Source organism: Maylandia zebra, linkage group LG12 (assembly GCF_041146795.1).
Source record: "Maylandia zebra isolate NMK-2024a linkage group LG12, Mzebra_GT3a, whole genome shotgun sequence".
Taxonomy (NCBI): domain Eukaryota; kingdom Metazoa; phylum Chordata; class Actinopteri; order Cichliformes; family Cichlidae; genus Maylandia; species Maylandia zebra.
The window spans coordinates 5100755-5127249 of NC_135178.1; the positions used below are offsets into that span (position 1 = coordinate 5100755).

The 26495-nt window shown below is 44.7% G+C and overlaps 1 long non-coding RNA gene across 2 annotated transcripts; it reads left to right on the forward strand.

Moving 5' to 3' along the window:
* Positions 1-991: 991 nt before the first annotated feature.
* Positions 992-12349, forward strand: LOC112434513 (uncharacterized). 2 transcript variants are annotated; one of them, XR_013101072.1, is made up of 4 exons: positions 992-1074; positions 1149-3400; positions 8864-8960; positions 12148-12349. It is a non-coding gene; the product is annotated as an uncharacterized LOC112434513 (long non-coding RNA). The 2 variants fall into 2 exon arrangements; XR_013101071.1 differs by lacking the exon at positions 12148-12349 and having other exon boundaries at positions 8864-9584.
* The last annotated feature ends 14146 nt before the right edge of the window (positions 12350-26495 follow it).

A 26495-nucleotide genomic window follows, 5' to 3' on the forward strand; every position in this document is an offset into this window, starting at 1 on the left:
CCACATCCCTGAGGACAGGGGCGAACAGAAGATTTCTGCTTTGCTCGCTTCGGTTTGGAGTCCATTCCCAAAACGCAAAGCGAAACGCTGCACAAGAAAAACTTGAAAATAGCGCTCCGCGGGCAGCCTACGCACCAGCTGGGCGGTGGAGGCTAACACCAACAGGGGCAGTTAAGCTAGGTTCAAGTTGGCAGACAACGGAGCTAACTAGCAGTAGCTAGCTAGCCCAACTCAGCAGAGGTGTTCTCAGCGAGGTGAAGAGCGTAAGAACTGAGGGATGACGGTGATGGCAGCGGCTATATGTGCGGGCGGGGCCTTGCGCGTGTCATCACACGTCATCTGCCGTAAAGGCGTGAATAAAGGTTTCTTCAGCCAGGACACGCGAGGGCGTGATATCCCATACTTATGTGTTGTACCGAGTGAATCGACTGAAAGGGAACATGATTTTCATGCAGGACAATGCTCCATCACACGAGTCCAAGTACTCCACAGCGTGGCTGGCAAGAAAGGGTATAAAAGAAGAAAAACTAATGACATAATGACATGGCCACCTTTTTCTTTCTCTCACCCTCTCTCCCTCTTGCACTTTTTTTTTGCTTCATTCCGCATTTGAGCTTTGCGCTGGGATGAGGGGGGAGGGGCGGTAGTTACACTGGCAGTAGCACAGGAACAGAGCAGGAGGGAGAGAGAGAGAAAGAGAGCCAGGGACAACAACGTCAGATTAGAAAGGTATAGTAATCATCCACAACTATTTTCAGTTGCGGATGATAAAGGATTCAGAAAGTTTATTCATGCAGGTCCATATGACAGAGAGTATGCATGTTCTTTTTGTTCTGTCATGACAATTTAATTGTGGGACATTACAATTTTGATGAAGATTAAAATTAAATTAATTGTTCACACATGATAACAATAACACTAAAGTGATAACGATGAACTCTTTCAGGGACATTCTTTGGAAAAATGGCTCTGCAGTAGATGCTGCCATTGCTGCGCTGCTGTGCACCTCCATCATGCACCCACAGTGCATGGGGATTGGAGGCGGGGTCATATTCACTGTGATGGACAGCTCCGGTAACAAGACACCCTCGCTACTCTTTGCTCAGCTCTGCTGTGGATTAATGTAGTAATATGTCATCTTTTCAAAGGTAAAGTGAAAATCATCACCTCCAGAGAGACTGTCCCCAGCAACGTGACCTCTGACCTGCTTAAGTCGTGTCCTAACACCACAGAGTGGACCGTGGAGTGGCCGCACGGTGGGCTGTTTATCTGGCATAATGCTAATATTTATAAGGTTTTAGTCTAATCTGCTCTTGGACTCACCTTTATGACACAGCTAATTTATTCTGTACAGGTCACTGCTAATGCACACTGTGAGTCATTCCTCATTCAGCTTTCCTCAAAAAAGCAAAACTGGGATACTATAAAAAGAAAAGAAAAAAGATAAAGCAAACCACTACAGAGGGTTTGGCTGTCAGCAGATATTAAAGACAATGAGTCGGTGTCGTATATGACACTATCAGAATAATCTAGCATAAACACCATGAAATACATGCTCCTTAGTTTCAGAAACAACCAGAGAGATTGAAGTAGTCAGGTTTTTCTCCAAACTGGTCTTAACAGGTCTTTCTCCAAATGATACACAAGATGTAACACAAAGGTTTTAAAGGTGTAGTCAGTTATCTGTAGAGATATATTTTAAATTCTGCACCTTAATCTGCAAGTCAAACTCAAGATATGAAGGAGCATACCTTTGTTTTATCACCTGAGAGGGTTCTTGTCATCAAAGAAGCGGAGGAAAGAGACAGCATGATTGGTGTCTTGTTAAAATGTCATCCTCCTCCTCACCTCTAACCTCATCTACTGAATTAAAGTCAAGACTCTAATACACTAAAGAGTGCACAACTATTCTTATTTAATTATTGAAAATAATAATTATTGGAAAAAAATAATAATAATAAAGTCAGCAACAAAAACCTAAATGATCTTATACCTCTTCAAAGAAATATATAACAAGACCAGAGAAATTCAAATACTGGGTCAAAAAACCCACATTTTTGTTTGCCAAAGGATAGCTGCTCCACAGTCCTGGGTCCTTTTTGTCATATATGTCATTTCATGATGCACTCGATGTGTTTTTTCTTGGTCAAAGGTTTGAACTGCAGGCAGGCCATTTTAACACCCAGGTACTTCTTCTGTGAAGCCATGCTATTGTAATAGATGCAGCATGCGGTTTAGCGTGGTCTTGCTGAAATAGATGTCAACTCGATGGGAGCACAAGTTGCCTGTGTACACCTTTCAGCACTGGTGCATTGCCAGATGTGCAAGCAGCCAATTCTATAGGCAGTAAAATAATTACATACCTTCAGAGGTTTTGAATTGAGTGTTGATAACAAGCTGCAAAAACAGCAGCACTTAACAACGTTAAAGCCCTTTACTCTTTAGCCCAGAATGCAGGATCCACATTTTCTAAAAAAAAATTTCACTACATATCGTACTGTGTATGACTGTGTACGTGACAAATAAAAATTTGAATTTGAATTTGGTCCATGTGAATCTGAAGAAGAAACACTCAGTGCATCATGGGAATCCCTTAGCAGCCTACACCTATTGCAGCATAACTAAGGGAGGATTCAGGGTCACCTGATCCAGCTCTAACTATATGCTTCAGAAAGGAAAGTTTTAAGACTAATCTTAAAATAGAGATAGTGTCTGTCTCCCAAATCCAAACTGGAAGCTGGTTCCATGGAAGAGGGGCCTGAAAACTGAAGAACTCTCCCTCCCATTCTACTTTTAAATACTCTAGGAACAAAAAGTAAGCTTGCAATGCGAGAGGGAAGTGTTCTAATGGGGTGATTCGGTACTATAAGGTCATTAAGATAAGATGGGGCCTTATTATTTAAGACCTTGTATGCAAAAAGCAGGATTTTGAATTCAATTCTGGATTTAACAGGGAGTCAATGGAGGGAAGCCAATATCGGAGAAATTTGCTCTCTCTTTCTAGTCCCTGCCAGTACTCTTGCTGCAGCATTTTGGATTAACTGAAGGCTTGTCAGGGAGTTTTAGGACATCCTGATAATAATGAATTACAGTCGTCCAGCCTAGAAGTAATAAATGCATGAACTATGTAACCCACCTAAAATTGCATCATGAAATGAACTGTAGTTCCCAAAGAATGTCAGTAGGTGACACTCTGAGATTGTGTAGTGCTTGTGAACTTGAATCGTTATCGCGAAGGAGAACAACGTTAAGGCTACAAATGCTGGTCGGAGCAACTCACCAGGAATTTTTCCCTATTTCTTGTAAAAAAAAAAAGGATTTTACTCTTCCGCTTGTTGGGAAATGCGGACATTTTTGGTTGATGCCGATGTACCTCTTTTATGATCCCTGTTCATTTCCGGTGAGTTGACTCACTACGTTAGCATAGCAAGCTAATCGTTAGTTAAGTGTAGTGTAAATTCTATGTGTTTTTTAAGTGCTGTATTATCTTTGATACTCTAAGCCAATCGGAGATGTTTTTTTCTGAAAGCTAGGAAGTAAGTTTTATTTCCTGTAAGGAGATGATAATCAATCAATGATAATCAATGATATAAGTGACCATTTACCAGTCTTTGCATCTTATAATTGCCATTATAAAATTAACAGAAATGAACACAAGATTATTTACAAAAGAATTCGAACAGAGAAGACATTTAACTGTCTTAAAAATTAACTTTTAAAGCAAGAAACTTCTTCATGTTCATGTTTATGAACACGAAGAAGTTAATAAACCTTATGAAGCATTTTTAAGAACACATTAAACACACATTAGTAACACATTACTTGGTAAAAACTGCCAGGTGATTGAAATCAACAGGAAACACAACTATGCAGGAAGACCATGGATGACTAAAGGACTGCAAAATGCCAGGAAAAAAAGAACACCCTATATCTTATATATATATATAATATTTTATTAAAAGGTTAGAACACAATAAAGAAAACACAAAAGGTATATGGAATGTCATAAACAGTACAATCAAAAATGAATCAAGGAACAATGATTACCCTGGGTACTTTATAGAAGGGACAAAAAGCATTAACAAAATGAAAGAGAAAGCAAATGGTTTTAATGAATTCTTCGTAAATATGGGGCCAAAACTGGCAGAGGAAATAAAGGCCGATGGAATAGAAAGGAACACTGGTGAAAATATTGAAAGGAATAGAAGCTCAGTGTTTCTAAGAGCAGTGGAAGAGAATGAAATATATGACATCGTTAGAGGACTTAAGAACAAAACCAGTACAGATTGGAATGACATTGATGTTGTAACAGTAAGAGAGTTGCTGATTATTTATGGTATTGGAAAACCGTTAAAATACGTTTTCAACTTGTCTTTTCAAAAAGGTTTTTTTCCTGAAAAAATGAAAGTTGTTCAAGTTATTCCAATTTACAAAACAGGTAAAAAGCATCACTTTGCAAATTATAGACCAGTGACTATTTATAAAAAGTTTATAAAAATTTATAAAAAGATTTGACAGTTTTGTGGACAAATGTGAATTGCCTACATAATAAGAAGTACACACTTGGAGTTTTTTTAAATTAAAAAAAACTGTTCAATACCAGGGCTGCCACGATTAGTCGACTAGTCACGATTACATCGACTATCAAAATCGTCGAAGACTAATTTAATAGTCGACGCGTCGTTTGAAGCTTTGTAAGATCCCAAAAGACACAGGAATAAGTAGTAGGATTTAAGAGTGTAATAACGGACTGAAACAGAAGATTCCAAAAATGGCAGCAGCTAGTTAGTTTTAATATTACTCTTATTATTCTTTCTGGGTCACAAAATAAATGTTTAACATATTTCAGGAGAGAATGTAGCTGTGTAAACCTCAAATATGTGCTCAGTTTATCAAGACACCACATATTTTCAAAAGCGCCCCGACATTTTCAGAGACGTCTGTTACCCACTAGCTCGATAGCTAGCCGGGGTTCAAGGCTCGCTAGAGCCGGTGAGAACACCGGACTCCTGGCAAACCATTTTCAAACCCACCGCCGTCTTTCGCTACTCAGGTTAAACATGATATCCAAGTCACTTAGATAACTTAAAAATGTTATTGTTTGGCTTTTTTCAGTATTTTATTTGTTCCTGAGTAAATTGGTTTGGCTGAGATTAAAGTTATAGTTTTTACACAGCTGAATAAACGTCAAGCAGACAGCTGATCATCAGAAGTGTGAGATGCTTGAGAATTTACTCTGGTGTCCTGTTATATTTTAGATAGCAAGGAGCAGACGGCTGAGTTTATTAAACTTCACCGAAACAATCTGCAAATTTAATTAAAATTTAATAAACTATCATCTTGTCTTTATTTTTTAGTTAGCACATACACTTAAAGCTGTAAGCTAATGATAGTTATATTAGAGCAGATGCATGCTGGTGCAGTAAGCTCTATGTTGCATGATCTGATTAGTGGACTAATCGCAAAAATAATCGGTGACTAGTCGACTATCAAAATAAACGTTTGTGGCAGCCCTATTCGATACTGTCAGTCATGAAATTCTAATAAAAAAAATGGAAAGTATGGGTTTAGGGGAGTGATTTTGGAGTGATAAAAAGCTATGTAGTGAATATGCAACAATATGTACAAATAAATGAGTAGGAATCTAAATTGATGGATGTTGCTTGTGACATACCTCAAAGATCAGTATTAGGTCCAAAAGAATTCATGGATTCTTTATTGTCATTCGCATCACATGTTTACATGAGGTGTAACGAAAATTACGTGCACGTGGTCCCGGAGCGAAAGAAACAGAGTAACGAAGAAACTGAATAAAAAGAAAACAGAATAACAAGTAATAAGTATTTCAAATAAATTAAGTGCAGCAACCTGAGTATTATAAATGCAAGTATTAAAATAATACAAATAAAATAAATAGAGTGCAACAACCTGAGTACCAGTATGGAGTATAGATATAGAAATGTAGGTATAAATACTATAGCAGCAAATGGCATGATGTCTAGCATTGATAAAGTGACGATGTCAGTAGTGATTAGGTGCTACAATAACAGTTCTTGTCCATTATTGACTGAGAAGTCTCACAGTTTCTGGAATGAAGCTGTTTCTCTGTCTGGTGGTTTTGCATTTAATGCTCCTGAGCCTCCTGCCTGTGGGGCAGAAGGTTTATTATGTATAAAAATTATATTTGCCAAGTATCGAAGATTCTAAAGTTTGTAATATTTGCAGATGACACAAATATATTTTGTTCAGGTGTGGAATTGCCACAGGTTTTGGAGGTGATCACACAGGGATTAAAGATATTAAAGAAGTGGTTTGATATAAATAAATTATCATTAAATCTAGATAAAAGCAAATTTATGTTATTTGGAAACCATAAGAAAAATATCGAAGTAGAAATATGTGTTGACAATGTATATTTAGAAAGAGTAAATGAAATAAAATTTCTTGGTGTGATCATTGACCACCATCATTGTTAGGGGGAAATTGGAAAGGAGGCATTGCCGTTCTGGGGAAAACAAAGCAAATCTTGGATCAGAAAGCACTTCACATATTATACTGTGCTTCACTACTACCATATATGAGCTATTGTGTAGAGGTCTGGGGAAACACATGCAGAAGTAATACACAAACAATAACTATAATGCAGAAAAGGGCCATTAGAATAATAAATAATGCAGGGTACAGGGAACATACAAATGCACTCTTTATCAAAATGCATGAAATTCCAAGACTTGGTGAAGTTTGAAACAACGCAAATAATATATAAAGCAAGAAATAAAATGCTTCCAAAAGACATCTGTAAATTGTTTATAGAAAGAGAAGGGGGGTATAACTTAAGAGGAAAATGGAATTTAAAAATACAAAGTCCTAGAACGACAAAGTATGTCTATCTCAATAGCGGGAGTTAAATTACGGAACAGTCAGAACAGAACAAATAAAAGAAAGTAACAACATAAACTAGGGCTGGGCGATATGGCCTAAAATTCATATCGCGATATAATTTGAAGCATGTGCAGTAACGATATATATCGCGATATATTCTTTTCTTCTGTATAACGTATTTTCCGCACTATAAGGCACTTAAAATCCTTTAATTTTCTCAAAAATCGAGAGTGTGCCTTATGTATGAATTCTGGTTGTGCTTACGGACCTCGAACCGATTTTGGCGTGCAGAAATCTGTTAAAAAATGTTTTAGTACAACTTTGTTAAGCCGCACTGCTTGATGGATTGTCAGAGCATTACAGCTGCTGTAGTGAGGAGCCTCGCGGAGTAATCTGGGTCCAAAACTCCGTCTACTTCAGGTCCCAAAGTCAAAGGAACACTGAGAGTTAAAAACGGTCTAAATTCTTTCATCTTTAATAAAATTATCAGCGTTGCTGCTTTATCAGGTGTAACAATTAAGTTTAACATCCATGCGTCCATGAAAACAGAAGTTATTACATTTAACGGAGTTAGAAGTTAACAGGAAGTTAGCTCGCTAGTTTACACCTAAACATGACATACCATGTTCTGACTGAGAGATTTTTGAAACTAATTCAAACGTACAGCTCTGCTACCACTTCCAACATAAATGAAAACAGGAAACTAAACAGCAGTGGCGTTTGTAGGGTTACTGAAGTTGGACTACCTGGTATATAATGTTGTGCTACGTGATTGCTAGCGACACAGCTATTTAAGCATAACATTAGCACAGTGAAGGATGAAGGATGAACGCCAACTTTTTTTTATCACTCATTAAAACTTAACGTGAGGGATTCTGGTGGTCAGGGACAAATGCAATCGCATAGCAGGATGCTATACACGGGCCAAACTTCAGTCAGGAGAACAACTAAGATTATTCATCCACAATACGAGGTTAGTTATTAATATACTGCAACAACATGAGAATAGAACAGCTGCGAGAGAATTCAACATTAATGAATCAATGTTACGGAAGTGGAGGAAGCGCAGTTTTTGGCTTTCCCCATATTTCAAAAGTGCTTCATCTCTTTGCTATGACTGTCGCCCAGTATAATTTGCAGATGATAATGGTTGTAGCCGCTGCGATGCTTTCAACCAAAACAGTCGCAGTTTGATGACATCATCAACATGCGCCATCGCGATAGAGCGATATAGTCAAAATCTCTATCGTTGGCCAAAATTATATCGTTTATCGTTTATATCACCCACCCCTAACATAAACCAGTTTAAAATAAAATATAAAAAACAAATCTTAAACAAATATAAGAATGAAGAAAACGGGGTAAACCCAGGACCGTAATTGAAGTGATGTTTTGGTTTGTTTGTTTCATTATTTGTGAATCGAATTTACGTATTCTGTCTTTATTTATATGAAAAAAATGATATTGTCATTTTTTTGTTTGTTTTGCTGTTGTTTCATTTGTTTGTTTGTTTAATTTAAGACTAAAAGAAAATTAAATGAATGAGATGTAAAATTTGAGGGGGTAGGGGCAAATAAGTGTATACTTCTGCCTACTCCTTTTCAAACAAAAGAATTGAATGATATTATGTAATGATGGTGAATGTACATGTTTGAAATAAAAATGAACTGAAGTGAAATAAATATGACCAGTCTTTGAATAAATAGTACTGCGACCACGTTTTGTACTTCTCTCGTGCATCGATGAGGTGCATTCTCACAATTCAGTAAGCGCTGGATTATTGTTACTGCTGTTCACAAAAGAGGAGATGTGAGTTAATTTTGTGTGATAAGTGCCTATGGAAACCATTTTAAGGTTCTTTAATTCTGTTATTATCGATTGCATTAAGTTGTCATTTACGAAAATGAGAGGTGTATGGTCACTAGTGTTGATTAAGTTGTTTTATAATATTAATGCAAAATGTGTTCACTGCCCTGTGCAGGTTGGTCTTTTTGTTGGAGTGTGAAATTGTGCGAGTGAGACCAGTAAATTCACCTGCAGCGAGCCAGGATTCAGGATCCCAGCTGCGATGGAGGAAGGTTTGCAGCCTACTTAGAAGTGACAGACGCGTTACTTCCTGACAGATAAGCTTATGAGATCTCAAAACAATACACTGCCTGGGTAGTACTACTAACATTAACACTATCCACACACACTTCACACACCTGAACAGAAAAGACTGAAAAGAACTCTGAACTGAGTACACAGGCTGACAAACATGGACTATTGGAATTGTGAATTGTTGAATGACTATTTATGGTTTTGTTTAAATAAATGTTAACTGTTCTTTTAGCTGTGTGTCACGTGCTCCTTAGTCGATTTCTAGAGAACATAAACCCAAGATCCTAACTTCCTCTACGTTCTGTAGTGGTAAAGTATCATGTGTTACAACTAGGTTTTTAGCGTCACGTTGAGACAGGATATTCCTCATTTCAGAGATATTGCACAAATGGAAGAAAGCAGTCCTACATATTTGTTTAATATGTGCATTGAAGGACATATCCTGGTCAAAAATTACTCCAAAATTACTTTCCTGCAACCAGGAAAGAAATTACTAGCCAGGGAGACGTGGCTAGTCGTTGCTCCATTATTTATTCCAATTCAAGCTCATGCAGTCTTTTGTTACTTTATAGTAGTACAACTGTGTATTTACTTTTTCCAAAAATAGCTCACATTATGATGATGATGATGAAGCTTTATTTGTCACTAGCAGTTGCCTGCAGCAAAATTGGACCCCTTCTGACCATACATACACAAACATCACATTGGGGAGACAGGTCAGAACAGGGAGCTTACAGAAAAACAGTGAAATGTACAACACAATAGGGGAGTGGAGGAGGAAAAAAGAGAACTCTACTCAGACTGAGCTCCTGGTAGGGGATCAGTATGAGAACAGAAAACAAAAATTCCTCAGCACAAAAAGCACATGAATCTTCACACTGTAACACCATGAAAACACATGACAAGCAACAGGGATGGGTAAATGGGGTGAGAGGTCGCCAGTGTAGACAGCAGCATGATTCCACGCTGGCCCGGTCAATCGCCGTCTGCATCGGGTGGGTGCAACCATTGGAGGCGTTTGGAGGGGGGAGAGTGTACATCTGCGTCAGTGTACGTGTGTGTGTCCTGTTCAACTTGAGAGAGAGTGTCCTTTTACCTGGTTAAGCAAAGTCAACAGTCCTGATCCGACGCAGGTGTCCTTGAAGGATACGATCAGAGAGAATTTCTTGTTCAGGAGCCAAATGAGTGAAGGAGATGATTGTTTGGGTTAATGTGAACAACTGCATGCAATTTCACAGTTGGTCTAATGTCCATCACTGGTCACTTGATCTGTCAATTTCCCATTGCAGAGCCGTGAGTTTCTCTAAGATCTTATCCATATTGCGTTCAATAAACGCAGTGTGAGTACTCAGAGATTGCCCATCGTCAATCACGTCGGCCAGCCTTGTGGGACCGCTTTCTTTGTTTTCGATAAGCCAGGTTCAAGCCAGCTCCGATCAGCCAGAACTCTGTTATCATGGTTCCGAATGGGTAGATCTCGTTCAACGTCCTCTATTGAGAGTGTCGCCAGACACACGACGCAACCGACCATCAAGTATCCGGCAGCAAGGGGCTCTGCAGGACAATCAGGCTCTCCCGAGCCCAGGCTTCTCATCAAAAATAGGGTGTCAATTTCGTTAAGGGACCAGTTGATCAAATTCATAATTCTTTAGGTCTTAGAGAACAAGACTGAGAGACTCTCTGAGGGTTAGAAAGTTACACGAGAATACACAAGGACATGAGAAGCCAAGCAGGAAAGATAAGGGAAGGGAGAGGGAAAAGATGCAACTGCTTCCGTCAAGAGCGAGATAGGATTTCACATATTCTCAATACGTGTTCCGTTATCAGATAGACAAAGAGAATGAACATATTCCACTGTCATAGACAAAGCCGATTTTCTTATGAAACTCGCTTCAAAATGAATGCTAAAAAGATAATCCATGAATTTCGAAAGATTCCGAAAGAATGGTGTAATCACTACCATCTTGATATGTACACTGAATTTAAGTAAATACTTTATGGCAGAAAACAAACAACTAAAACAACACACTATAAAGGTGGAGCCGATCAGTAACATTACAGAACGTTGAATTTACTAGACTAAACAATGTTTCTGTGCTTTCAGTTTCTGACCTTAATAACTAATCTATGCAATATATCGGGTGTGACTGCTTTTATTTTCTATTTCTGGTACAATACTAGCCTGCAAGCAGGAAAGAAATGATAAGGCAGGGAGTACATGTAACATTATGAGAAAACAGTGCTGAGCATGCTTCTGACTACTAACAACAGGCCAAACCATGGTCTCACACTGCCACCTACTGGTACAAAAATGGAGCATCAGCTACAAATATCCCAGACTAGTTACCAGGTCTATAGTTAAAACTAGTTAATTTAGAGGATTTTCAAAAGAAAATATCACTTACATTTAAAGTAAAATAGCTTAAATATAAGTTAATTCACATAAATGTGATTAGACGTTAGTGGCTATCACACACACACACATTCATACTGTTGCTCTTTGATTAGATAACTCTATGGCTGCTGTCAATATACAGGCGAAGCTTACGGGTTATGCAGCCAACTTTGTAAGTTGGATCATTAAGTCTATGAATCACCCTGTTAAGCACAAAAAGGTGCTTACACAACTGAAAAAATCTGCTATGTCTTTTCCACAGGGGACTCACCTTTGTATAGCAGACCGATATAGATTGAAGACTGGTTGGGTTGGCCAAATAGTCCATTCCAACTTTAACTCTAAGACAGAGGGGTGGCCATCCTTATGGGTAAAAACGTCCCATTTCCTGTATCAACCATTTTATCTGATCCTATGGGTCCTTATTATGGGTCCGTATTACTGTGGTTGGCCAACATTATGGACTTTATGGACAACTTTATGAACTGATTTAAGCCAACATTTACGCCCCCAAATGGGATGATGAAACCTTAATTGTCTATTAATTCTCGTGAATTCTGGATATGACAATACACAATCTCATTTTAGCTGGAGGTACAAGCTGTGTGCTCTCTAACCTAGAAAGAAGCTCTAATAAGGATACTCATCCAGGGCATGCTCCGACTATATTCCTGTCCACAAAATGTTCTATTGGATAAATTCATTTGTCACTGATAAATGTCCTCTTCCACTTATTGAAACTTGCAATTATCAATCTATTGTTATTTCAGATCATACCCCCCTATTGATGAGATGGGGGTTGGATGCCTCACAGCCCTCCGCCTCTGGCAGTGGCCCTTTCTACTAAGGAGGCAAGAGTTCTGCATGTCCTGGTGACCCTCCACCTGTTTCACAGGTGGGTGCAGCCTGATCTATCTAGTGAAAGTCTAGACAGACCAGACCAGCTCAACCACACAGACACTTCCTACCCGATTTGAGGACAAAAGCAGAGTATGCAATATGTGGGACAAACACACACACACACACACACAAATGGCAAATGTGAGATCATGGGAATCTAAGCAGCTTGAACCGAAAGTGACTAAAAATTGTCAAGGCTGAGCAGGACTCAAGCGCAGACTACGAATCACAATAAACATTTTTTTATTTACATGACACAGAGTGCACTATATACAAGTGGGGAGAAGGGGTCCAGCGAATCCAGAGGTCCATGGAGGGTGGGGGGCTCCACAGGCTCACTGCAACTGCCACACTCACGAACAGGGTCTCAAGGCGGGGCACGGAAAATCTATATACAAGGACAAAATGTTAAATGCCAAGCAAAGCACAAAGAGAAATCAAAATATTTCCAAAGCTAGAATTGCACTAACGAATGTTACACAGTAGTCCAGCGACAAAGGGCTCCAAGCAACTGCCTTCAGAAGTGGCTGGTAAACAGGATGATGAACCTCAGGTGAGAAATTGCTTGCAGGTGTGAGGACAGCAACCGGGAGCCCATGATTAGGTCCACCCAGGCATCGCGTTGTGAGCAGGGAAGCAAGAAAGAAAGTGAGAAAAACAAAAACAAATACATATACATGTAGCGTAACTGGACCATGACAGTAATATTTCAGTTTGATCAACCATCTCAACAAGTTCAATTACTTTCTTTTCAAGCTGCTTACACTACATTGACTTATGTTTTTACACAATCTCAGAAGAGGAGAGCCACTGAGGGAACGCCTTCCGCCCTCCACACACTCACTCACAGATCAGTTGAAAGGGACAGAAGAAATGGCAAAAGTGAGAATATCTCACACACACACAACAGAGGGGGAAGAGATAGAGAAATTGGCAAATGTGAGATCATGCTAAGCAGCTTGAACTGAAAGTGACTGGAAATGTTTACGTTAGATCAGCCACCCATCCATTCTCTGCTGTGTTTCTTTTCCAGTGTCACAGGGCAGCTCGAGCCTATCCCAGCTATCTTAGGGCGAGAAGCAGGGTGCACCCTCGACAGGTCACCAGTCTGTTACAGGGCTAACACATAGACGCAGAAAACCATTCGCACCTATCGCCAATTTACACTCTTCGATTACCTATTGCCACTAACTGCAGGTCGTTGGACTGTGGCAGGAAGCCGGAGTACAAGGAAAGAACCCACGCAAAAGCAGGAAGAACATGCAAACTCCACACAGAGCGACGGTAGAGCTGAACTCAAGACCTTCTTCCTGTGCGGTAACGGTGCTAACCACTGTGCCGCCCGCGTGTGAGCAACCGTCTCCCAGAAATTTAAAAAAGTTCAGTTACTTTCTTTCAAGCTGCTTACACTACATTGACTTTTGTTTTTACACAATCTCAGAAGAGGAGAGCCACTGAGGGAACGCCTTCCGCCCTCCGACGCCTCCACCGTGACCTCCACTTCTGAGAGGAATTGCCCACAGATCAAGCATGGAGTGTGCCTGAATGGACATGCAGAACTCCAAGGTTCGGCCCAGTGTTGAGGGTTTTCCCAAAGGAGAGGGCCCGGCGGGCGGTGCCTCACAGCCCTCTGCCTCTGGGAGTGGCCCCTTTCTACTAAGGAGGCAAGAGGTGGCCAGGAGTCTGTCAGCAAGTTCTGCATGTCCTGGTGACCCTCCACCTGTTTCACAGGTGGGTGCAGCCTGATCTATCTAGTGAAAGTCTAGAAAGACCAGACCAGCTCAACCACACAGACACTTCCTACATGATTTGAGGACAAAAGCAGAGTATGCAATATGTGGGACAAACACACACACACACACACACACACATACACACACACACACACACACACACACTCACAGATCAGTTGAAAGGGACAGAAGAAATGGCAAAAGTGAGAATATCTCACACACACACAACAGAGGGGGAAGAGATAGAGAAATTGGCAAATGTGAGATCATGCTAAGCAGCTTGAACTGAAAGTGACTGGAAATGTTTACGTTTGATCAGCCACCCATCCATTCTCTGCTGTGTTTCTTTTCCAGTGTCACAGGGCAGCTCGAGCCTATCCCAGCTATCTTAGGGCGAGAAGCAGGGTGCACCCTCGACAGGTCACCAGTCTGTTACAGGGCTAACACATAGACGCAGAAAACCATTCGCACCTATCGCCAATTTACACTCTTCGATTACCTATTGCCACTAACTGCAGGTCGTTGGACTGTGGCAGGAAGCCGGAGTACAAGGAAAGAACCCACGCAAACACAGGAAGAACATGCAAACTCCACACAGAGCGACGGTAGAGCTGAACTCAAGACCTTCTTCCTGTGCGGTAACGGTGCTAACCACTGTGCCGCCCGCGTGTGAGCAACCGTCTCCCAGAAATTTAAACAAGTTCAGTTACTTTCTTTCAAGCTGCTTACACTACATTGACTTTTGTTTTTACACAATCTCAGAAGAGGAGAGCCACTGAGGGAACGCCTTCCGCCCTCCAACGCCTCCACCGTGACCTCCACTTCTGAGAGGAATTGCCCACAGATCAAGCATGGAGTGTGCCTGAATGGACATACAGAACTCCAAGGTTCGGCCCAGTGTTGAGGGTTTTCCCAAAGGAGAGGGCCCGGCGGGCGGTGCCTCACAGCCCTCTGCCTCTGGGAGTGGCCCCTTTCTACTAAGGAGGCAAGAGGTGGCCAGGAGTCTGTCAGCGAGTTCTGCATGTCCTGGTGACCCTCCACCTGTTTCACAGGTGGGTGCAGCCTGATCTATCTAGTGAAAGTCTAGACAGACCAGACCAGCTCAACCACACAGACACTTCCTACCTGATTTGAGGACAAAAGCAGAGTATGCAATATGTGGGACAAACACACACACACACACACACACACACACACACACACACACACACACACACACACACTCACAGATCAGTTGAAAGGGACAGAAGAAATGGATAAAGTGAGAATATCTCACACACACACAACAGAGGGGGAAGAGATAGAGAAATTGGCAAATGTGAGATCATGCTAAGCAGCTTGAACTGAAAGTGACTGGAAATGTTTACGTTAGATCAGCCACCCATCCATTCTCTGCTGTGTTTCTTTTCCAGTGTCACAGGGCAGCTCGAGCCTATCCCAGCTATCTTAGGGCGAGAAGCAGGGTGCACCCTCGACAGGTCACCAGTCTGTTACAGGGCTAACACATAGACGCAGAAAACCATTCGCACCTATCGCCAATTTACACTCTTCGATTACCTATTGCCACTAACTGCAGGTCGTTGGACTGTGGCAGGAAGCCGGAGTACAAGGAAAGAACCCACGCAAAAACAGGAAGAACATGCCAACTCCACACAGAGCGACAGTAGAGCTGAACTCAAGACCTTCTTCCTGTGTGGTAACGGTGCTAACCACTGTGCCGCCCGCGTGTGAGCAACCGTCTCCCAGAAATTTAAAAAAGTTCAGTTACTTTCTTTCAAGCTGCTTACACTACATTGACTTTTGTTTTTACAGAATCTCAGAAGAGGAGAGCCACTGAGGGAACGCCTTCCGCCCTCCGACGCCTCCACCGTGACCTCCACTTCTGAGAGGAATTGCCCACAGATCAAGCATGGAGTGTGCCTGAATGGACATACAGAACTCCAAGGTTCGGCCCAGTGTTGAGGGTTTTCCCAAAGGAGAGGGCCCGGCGGGCGGTGCCTCACAGCCCTCTGCCTCTGGGAGTGGCCCCTTTCTACTAAGGAGGCAAGAGGTGGCCAGGAGTCTGTCAGCGAGTTCTGCATGTCCTGGTGACCCTCCACCTGTTTCACAGGTGGGTGCAGCCTGATCTATCTAGTGAAAGTCTAGACAGACCAGACCAGCTCAACCACACAGACACTTCCTACCTGATTTGAGGACAAAAGCAGAGTATGCAATATGTGGGACACACACACACACACACACACACACACACACACACACACACACACACACAGATCAGTTGAAAGGGACAGAAGAAATGGCAAAAGTGAGAATATCTCACACACACACAACAGAGGGGGAAGAGATAGAGAAATTGGCAAATGTGAGATCATGCTAAGCAGCTTGAACTGAAAGTTACTGGAAATGTTTACGTTAGATCAGCCACCCATCCATTCTCTGCTGTGTTTCTTTTCCAGTGTCACAGGGCAGCTCGAGCCTATCCCAGCTATCTTAGGGCGAGAAGCAGGGTGCACCCTCGACAGGTCACCAGTCTGTTACAGGGCTAACACATAGACGCAGAAAACCATTCGCACCTATCGCCAATTTACACTCTTCGATTACCTATTGCCACTAACTGCAGGTCGTTGGACTGTGGCAGGAAGCCGAAGTACAAGGAAAGAACCCACGCAAAAACAGGAAGAACATGCCAACTCCACACAGAGCGACGGTAGAGCTGAACTCAAGACCTTCTTCCTGTGCGGTAACGGTGCTAACCACTGTGCCGCCCGCGTGTGAGCAACCGTCTCCCAGAAATTTAAAAAAGTTCAGTTACTTTCTTTCAAGCTCCTTACAATACATTGACTTTTGTTTCTACAGAATCTCAGAAGAGGAGAGCCACTGAGGGAACGCCTTCCGCCCTCCGACGCCTCCACCGTGACCTCCACTTCTGAGAGGAATTGCCCACAGATCAAGCATGGAGTGTGCCTGAATGGACATACAGAACTCCAAGGTTCGGCCCAGTGTTGAGGGTTTTCCCAAAGGAGAGGGCCCGGCGGGCGGTGCCTCACAGCCCTCTGCCTCTGGGAGTGGCCCCTTTCTACTAAGGAGGCAAGAGGTGGCCAGGAGTCTGTCAGCGAGTTCTGCATGTCCTGGTGACCCTCCACCTGTTTCACAGGTGGGTGCAGCCTGATCTATCTAGTGAAAGTCTAGACAGACCAGACCAGCTCAACCACACAGACACTTCCTACCTGATTTGAGGACAAAAGCAGAGTATGCAATATGTGGGACAAACACACACACACACACACACACACACACACTCACACACACACACACACACACACACACACACACACACACACACACACACACACACACACACACACACACACAGATCAGTTGAAAGGGACAGAAGAAATGGATAAAGTGAGAATATCTCACACACACACAACAGAGGGGGAAGAGATAGAGAAATTGGCAAATGTGAGATCATGCTAAGCAGCTTGAACTGAAAGTGACTGGAAATGTTTACGTTTGATCAGCCACCCATCCATTCTCTGCTGTGTTTCTTTTCCAGTGTCACAGGGCAGCTCGAGCCTATCCCAGCTATCTTAGGGCGAGAAGCAGGGTGCACCCTCGACAGGTCACCAGTCTGTTACAGGGCTAACACATAGACGCAGAAAACCATTCGCACCTATCGCCAATTTACACTCTTCGATTACCTATTGCCACTAACTGCAGGTCGTTGGACTGTGGCAGGAAGCAGGAAGCCGGAGTACAAGGAAAGAACCCACGCAAAAACAGGAAGAACATGCCAACTCCACACAGAGCGACGGTAGAGCTGAACTCAAGACCTTCTTCCTGTGCGGTAACGGTGCTAACCACTGTGCCGCCCGCGTGTGAGCAACCGTCTCCCAGAAATTTAAAAAAGTTCAGTTACTTTCTTTCAAGCTGCTTACACTACATTGACTTTTGTTTTTACACAATCTCAGAAGAGGAGAGCCACTGAGGGAACGCCTTCCGCCCTCCGACGCCTCCACCGTGACCTCCACTTCTGAGAGGAATTGCCCACAGATCAAGCATGGAGTGTGCCTGAATGGACATACAGAACTCCAAGGTTCAGCCCAGTGTTGAGGGTTTTCCCAAAGGAGAGGGCCCGGCGGGCGGTGCCTCACAGCCCTCTGCCTCTGGGAGTGGCCCCTTTCTACTAAGGAGGCAAGAGGTGGCCAGGAGTGTGTCAGCAAGTTCTGCATGTCCTGGTGACCCTCCACCTGTTTCACAGGTGGGTGCAGCCTGATCTATCTAGTGAAAGTCTAGACAGACCAGACCAGCTCAACCACACAGACACTTCCTACCTGATTTGAGGACAAAAGCAGAGTATGCAATATGTGGGACACACACACACACACACACACACACACACACACACACACACACACACACACACACACACACACACACACACACACACTCACAGATCAGTTGAAAGGGACAGAAGAAATGGCAAAAGTGAGAATATCTCACACACACACAACAGAGGGGGAAGAGATAGAGAAATTGGCAAATGTGAGATCATGCTAAGCAGCTTGAACTGAAAGTGACTGGAAATGTTTACGTTAGATCAGCCACCCATCCATTCTCTGCTGTGTTTCTTTTCCAGTGTCACAGGGCAGCTCGAGCCTATGCCAGCTATCTTAGGGCGAGAAGCAGGGTGCACCCTCGACAGGTCACCAGTCTGTTACAGGGCTAACACATAGACGCAGAAAACCATTCGCACCTATCACCAATTTACACTCTTCGATTACCTATTGCCACTAACTGCAGGTCGTTGGACTGTGGCAGGAAGCCGGAGTACAAGGAAAGAACCCACGCAAAAACAGGAAGAACATGCAAACTCCACACAGAGCGACGGTAGAGCTGAACTCAAGACCTTCTTCCTGTGCGGTAACGGTGCTAACCACTGTGCCGCCCGCGTGTGAGCAACCGTCTCCCAGAAATTTAAAAAAGTTCAGTTACTTTCTTTCAAGCTGCTTACACTACATTGACTTTTGTTTTTACACAATCTCAGAAGAGGAGAGCCACTGAGGGAACGCCTTCCGCCCTCCGACGCCTCCACCGTGACCTCCACTTCTGAGAGGAATTGCCCACAGATCAAGCATGGAGTGTGCCTGAATGGACATACAGAACTCCAAGGTTCGGCCCAGTGTTGAGGGTTTTCCCAAAGGAGAGGGCCCGGCGGGCGGTGCCTCACAGCCCTCTGCCTCTGGGAGTGGCCCCTTTCTACTAAGGAGGCAAGAGGTGGCCAGGAGTCTGTCAGCGAGTTCTGCATGTCCTGGTGACCCTCCACCTGTTTCACAGGTGGGTGCAGCCTGATCTATCTAGTGAAAGTCTAGACAGACCAGACCAGCTCAACCACACAGACACTTCCTACCTGATTTGAGGACAAAAGCAGAGTATGCAATATGTGGGACAAACACACACACACACACACACACACACACACATACACACACACACACACACACACACACACACACACACACACACACACACACACACACACACACTCACAGATCAGTTGAAAGGGACAGAAGAAATGGCAAAAGTGAGAATATCTCACACACACACAACAGAGGGGGAAGAGATAGAGAAATTGGCAAATGTGAGATCATGCTAAGCAGCTTGAACTGAAAGTTACTGGAAATGTTTACGTTAGATCAGCCACCCATCCATTCTCTGCTGTGTTTCTTTTCCAGTGTCACAGGGCAGCTCGAGCCTATCCCAGCTATCTTAGGGCGAGAAGCAGGGTGCACCCTCGACAGGTCACCAGTCTGTTACAGGGCTAACACATAGACGCAGAAAACCATTCGCACCTATCGCCAATTTACACTCTTCGATTACCTATTGCCACTAACTGCAGGTCGTTGGACTGTGGCAGGAAGCCGGAGTACAAGGAAAGAACCCACGCAAACACAGGAAGAACATGCAAACTCCACACAGAGCGACAGTAGAGCTGAACTCAAGACCTTCTTCCTGTGCGGTAACGGTGCTAACCACTGTGCCGCCCGCGTGTGAGCAACCGTCTCCCAGAAATTTAAAAAAGTTCAGTTACTTTCTTTCAAGCTGCTTACACTACATTGACTTTTGTTTTTACACAATCTCAGAAGAGGAGAGCCACTGAGGGAACGCCTTCCGCCCTCCGACGCCTCCACCGTGACCTCCACTTCTGAGAGGAATTGCCCACAGATCAAGCATGGAGTGTACCTGAATGGACATACAGAACTCCAAGGTTCGGCCCAGTGTTGAGGGTTTTCCCAAAGGAGAGGGCCCGGCGGGCGGTGCCTCACAGCCCTCTGCCTCTGGGAGTGGCCCCTTTCTACTAAGGAGGCAAGAGGTGGCCAGGAGTCTGTCAGCGAGTTCTGCATGTCCTGGTGACCCTCCACCTGTTTCACAGGTGGGTGCAGCCTGATCTATCTAGTGAAAGTCTAGACAGACCAGACCAGCTCAACCACACAGACACTTCCTACCTGATTTGAGGACAAAAGCAGAGTATGCAATATGTGGGACACACACACACACACACACACACACACACACACACACACACACACACACAGATCAGTTGAAAGGGACAGAAGAAATGGCAAAAGTGAGAATATCTCACACACACACAACAGAGGGGGAAGAGATAGAGAAATTGGCAAATGTGAGATCATGCTAAGCAGCTTGAACTGAAAGTGACTGGAAATGTTTACGTTAGATCAGCCACCCATCCATTCTCTGCTGTGTTTCTTTTCCAGTGTCACAGGGCAGCTCGAGCCTATCCCAGCTATCTTAGGGCGAGAAGCAGGGTGCACCCTCGACAGGTCACCAGTCTGTTACAGGGCTAACACATAGACGCAGAAAACCATTCGCACCTATCGCCAATTTACACTCTTCGATTACCTATTGCCACTAACTGCAGGTCGTTGGACTGTGGCAGGAAGCAGGAAGCCGGAGTACAAGGAAAGAACCCACGCAAACACAGGAAGAACATGCAAACTCCACACAGAGCGACGGTAGAGCTGAACTCAAGACCTTCTTCCTGTGCGGTAACGGTGCTAACCACTGTGCCGCCCGCGTGTGAGCAACCGTCTCCCAGAAATTTAAAAAAGTTCAGTTACTTTCTTTCAAGCTGCTTACACTACATTGACTTTTGTTTTTACACAATCTCAGAAGAGGAGAGCCACTGAGGGAACGCCTTCCGCCCTCCGACGCCTCCACCGTGACCTCCACTTCTGAGAGGAATTGCCCACAGATCAAGCATGGAGTGTGCCTGAATGGACATATAGAACTCCAAGGTTCAGCCCAGTGTTGAGGGTTTTCCCAAAGGAGAGGGCCCGGCGGGCGGTGCCTCACAGCCCTCTGCCTCTGGGAGTGGCCCCTTTCTACTAAGGAGGCAAGAGGTGGCCAGGAGTCTGTCAGCGAGTTCTGCATGTCCTGGTGACCCTCCACCTGTTTCACAGGTGGGTGCAGCCTGATCTATCTAGTGAAAGTCTAGACAGACCAGACCAGCTCAACCACACAGACACTTCCTACCTGATTTGAGGACAAAAGCAGAGTATGCAATATGTGGGACAAACACACACACACACACACACACACACACACACACACACACACACTCACAAATCAGTTGAAAGGGACAGAAGAAATGGCAAAAGTGAGAATATCTCACACACACACAACAGAGGGGGAAGAGATAGAGAAATTGGCAAATGTGAGATCATGCTAAGCAGCTTGAACTGAAAGTGACTGGAAATTCAGCCACCCATCCATTCTCTGCTGTGTTTCTTTTCCAGTGTCACAGGGCAGCTCGAGCCTATCCCAGCTATCTTAGGGCGAGAAGCAGGGTGCACCCTCGACAGGTCACCAGTCTGTTACAGGGCTAACACATAGACGCAGAAAACCATTCGCACCTATCGCCAATTTACACTCTTCGATTACCTATTGCCACTAACTGCAGGTCGTTGGACTGTGGCAGGAAGCCGAAGTACTAGGAAAGAACCCACGCAAAAACAGGAAGAACATGCCAACTCCACACAGAGCGACGGTAGAGCTGAACTCAAGACCTTCTTCCTGTGCGGTAACGGTGCTAACCACTGTGCCGCCCGCGTGTGAGCAACCGTCTCCCAGAAATTTAAAAAAGTTCAGTTACTTTCTTTCAAGCTGCTTACACTACATTGACTTTTGTTTTTACACAATCTCAGAAGAGGAGAGCCACTGAGGGAACGCCTTCCGCCCTCCGACGCCTCCACCGTGACCTCCACTTCTGAGAGGAATTGCCCACAGATCAAGCATGGAGTGTGCCTGAATGGACATACAGAACTCCAAGGTTCGGCCCAGTGTTGAGGGTTTTCCCAAAGGAGAGGGCCCGGCGGGCGGTGCCTCACAGCCCTCTGCCTCTGGGAGTGGCCCCTTTCTACTAAGGTGGCAAGAGGTGGCCAGGAGTCTGTCAGCAAGTTCTGCATGTCCTGGTGACCCTCCACCTGTTTCACAGGTGGGTGCAGCCTGATCTATCTAGTGAAAGTCTAGACAGACCAGACCAGCTCAACCACACAGACACTTCCTACCTGATTTGAGGACAAAAGCAGAGTATGCAATATGTGGGACACACACACACACACACACGCACACACACACACACACACACACACACACACACACACACACACACACACACACTCACAGATCAGTTGAAAGGGACAGAAGAAATGGCAAAAGTGAGAATATCTCACACACACACAACAGAGGGGGAAGAGATAGAGAAATTGGCAAATGTGAGATCATGCTAAGCAGCTTGAACTGAAAGTTACTGGAAATGTTTACGTTAGATCAGCCACCCATCCATTCTCTGCTGTGTTTCTTTTCCAGTGTCACAGGGCAGCTCGAGCCTATCCCAGCTATCTTAGGGCGAGAAGCAGGGTGCACCCTCGACAGGTCACCAGTCTGTTACAGGGCTAACACATAGACGCAGAAAACCATTCGCACCTATCGCCAATTTACACTCTTCGATTACCTATTGCCACTAACTGCAGGTCGTTGGACTGTGGCAGGAAGCCGGAGTACAAGGAAAGAACCCACGCAAAAACAGGAAGAACATGCCAACTCCACACAGAGCGACAGTAGAGCTGAACTCAAGACCTTCTTCCTGTGCGGTAACGGTGCTAACCACTGTGCCGCCCGCGTGTGAGCAACCGTCTCCCAGAAATTTAAAAAAGTTCAGTTACTTTCTTTCAAGCTGCTTACACTACATTGACTTTTGTTTTTACACAATCTCAGAAGAGGAGAGCCACTGAGGGAACGCCTTCCGCCCTCCGACGCCTCCACCGTGACCTCCACTTCTGAGAGGAATTGCCCACAGATCAAGCATGGAGTGTGCCTGAATGGACATACAGAACTCCAAGGTTCGGCCCAGTGTTGAGGGTTTTCCCAAAGGAGAGGGCCCGGCGGGCGGTGCCTCACAGCCCTCTGCCTCTGGGAGTGGCCCCTTTCTACTAAGGAGGCAAGAGGTGGCCAGGAGTCTGTCAGCGAGTTCTGCATGTCCTGGTGACCCTCCACCTGTTTCACAGGTGGGTGCAGCCTGATCTATCTAGTGAAAGTCTAGACAGACCAGACCAGCTCAACCACACAGACACTTCCTACCTGATTTGAGGACAAAAGCAGAGTATGCAATATGTGGGACACACACACACACACACACACACACACACACACACACACACACACAGATCAGTTGAAAGGGACAGAAGAAATGGCAAAAGTGAGAATATCTCACACACACACAACAGAGGGGGAAGAGATAGAGAAATTGGCAAATGTGAGATCATGCTAAGCAGCTTGAACTGAAAGTGACTGGAAATGTTTACGTTAGATCAGCCACCCATCCATTCTCTGCTGTGTTTCTTTTCCAGTGTCACAGGGCAGCTCGAGCCTATCCCAGCTATCTTAGGGCGAGAAGCAGGGTGCACCCTCGACAGGTCACCAGTCTGTTACAGGGCTAACACATAGACGCAGAAAACCATTCGCACCTATCGCCAATTTACACTCTTCGATTACCTATTGCCACTAACTGCAGGTCGTTGGACTGTGGCAGGAAGCAGGAAGCCGGAGTACAAGGAAAGAACCCACGCAAACACAGGAAGAACATGCAAACTCCACACAGAGCGACGGTAGAGCTGAACTCAAGACCTTCTTCCTGTGCGGTAACGGTGCTAACCACTGTGCCGCCCGCGTGTGAGCAACCGTCTCCCAGAAATTTAAAAAAGTTCAGTTACTTTCTTTCAAGCTGCTTACACTACATTGACTTTTGTTTTTACACAATCTCAGAAGAGGAGAGCCACTGAGGGAACGCCTTCCGCCCTCCGACGCCTCCACCGTGACCTCCACTTCTGAGAGGAATTGCCCACAGATCAAGCATGGAGTGTGCCTGAATGGACATATAGAACTCCAAGGTTCAGCCCAGTGTTGAGGGTTTTCCCAAAGGAGAGGGCCCGGCGGGCGGTGCCTCACAGCCCTCTGCCTCTGGGAGTGGCCCCTTTCTACTAAGGAGGCAAGAGGTGGCCAGGAGTCTGTCAGCGAGTTCTGCATGTCCTGGTGACCCTCCACCTGTTTCACAGGTGGGTGCAGCCTGATCTATCTAGTGAAAGTCTAGACAGACCAGACCAGCTCAACCACACAGACACTTCCTACCTGATTTGAGGACAAAAGCAGAGTATGCAATATGTGGGACAAACACACACACACACACACACACACACACACACACACACACACACACACACACACACACTCACAAATCAGTTGAAAGGGACAGAAGAAATGGCAAAAGTGAGAATATCTCACACACACACAACAGAGGGGGAAGAGATAGAGAAATTGGCAAATGTGAGATCATGCTAAGCAGCTTGAACTGAAAGTGACTGGAAATTCAGCCACCCATCCATTCTCTGCTGTGTTTCTTTTCCAGTGTCACAGGGCAGCTCGAGCCTATCCCAGCTATCTTAGGGCGAGAAGCAGGGTGCACCCTCGACAGGTCACCAGTCTGTTACAGGGCTAACACATAGACGCAGAAAACCATTCGCACCTATCGCCAATTTACACTCTTCGATTACCTATTGCCACTAACTGCAGGTCGTTGGACTGTGGCAGGAAGCCGAAGTACTAGGAAAGAACCCACGCAAAAACAGGAAGAACATGCCAACTCCACACAGAGCGACGGTAGAGCTGAACTCAAGACCTTCTTCCTGTGCGGTAACGGTGCTAACCACTGTGCCGCCCGCGTGTGAGCAACCGTCTCCCAGAAATTTAAAAAAGTTCAGTTACTTTCTTTCAAGCTGCTTACACTACATTGACTTTTGTTTTTACACAATCTCAGAAGAGGAGAGCCACTGAGGGAACGCCTTCCGCCCTCCGACGCCTCCACCGTGACCTCCACTTCTGAGAGGAATTGCCCACAGATCAAGCATGGAGTGTGCCTGAATGGACATACAGAACTCCAAGGTTCGGCCCAGTGTTGAGGGTTTTCCCAAAGGAGAGGGCCCGGCGGGCGGTGCCTCACAGCCCTCTGCCTCTGGGAGTGGCCCCTTTCTACTAAGGAGGCAAGAGGTGGCCAGGAGTCTGTCAGCGAGTTCTGCATGTCCTGGTGACCCTCCACCTGTTTCACAGGTGGGTGCAGCCTGATCTATCTAGTGAAAGTCTAGACAGACCAGACCAGCTCAACCACACAGACACTTCCTACCTGATTTGAGGACAAAAGCAGAGTATGCAATATGTGGGACAAACACACACACACACACGCACACACACACACACACACACACACACACACACACACACACACACACACACACTCACAAATCAGTTGAAAGGGACAGAAGAAATGGCAAAAGTGAGAATATCTCACACACACACAACAGAGGGGGAAGAGATAGAGAAATTGGCAAATGTGAGATCATGCTAAGCAGCTTGAACTGAAAGTGACTGGAAATGTTTACGTTAGATCAGCCACCCATCCATTCTCTGCTGTGTTTCTTTTCCAGTGTCACAGGGCAGCTCGAGCCTATCCCAGCTATCTTAGGGCGAGAAGCAGGGTGCACCCTCGACAGGTCACCAGTCTGTTACAGGGCTAACACATAGACGCAGAAAACCATTCGCACCTATCGCCAATTTACACTCTTCGATTACCTATTGCCACTAACTGCAGGTCGTTGGACTGTGGCAGGAAGCAGGAAGCCGGAGTACAAGGAAAGAACCCACGCAAAAACAGGAAGAACATGCCAACTCCACACAGAGCGACGGTAGAGCTGAACTCAAGACCTTCTTCCTGTGCGGTAACGGTGCTAACCACTGTGCCGCCCGCGTGTGAGCAACCGTCTCCCAGAAATTTAAAAAAGTTCAGTTACTTTCTTTCAAGCTGCTTACACTACATTGACTTTTGTTTTTACACAATCTCAGAAGAGGAGAGC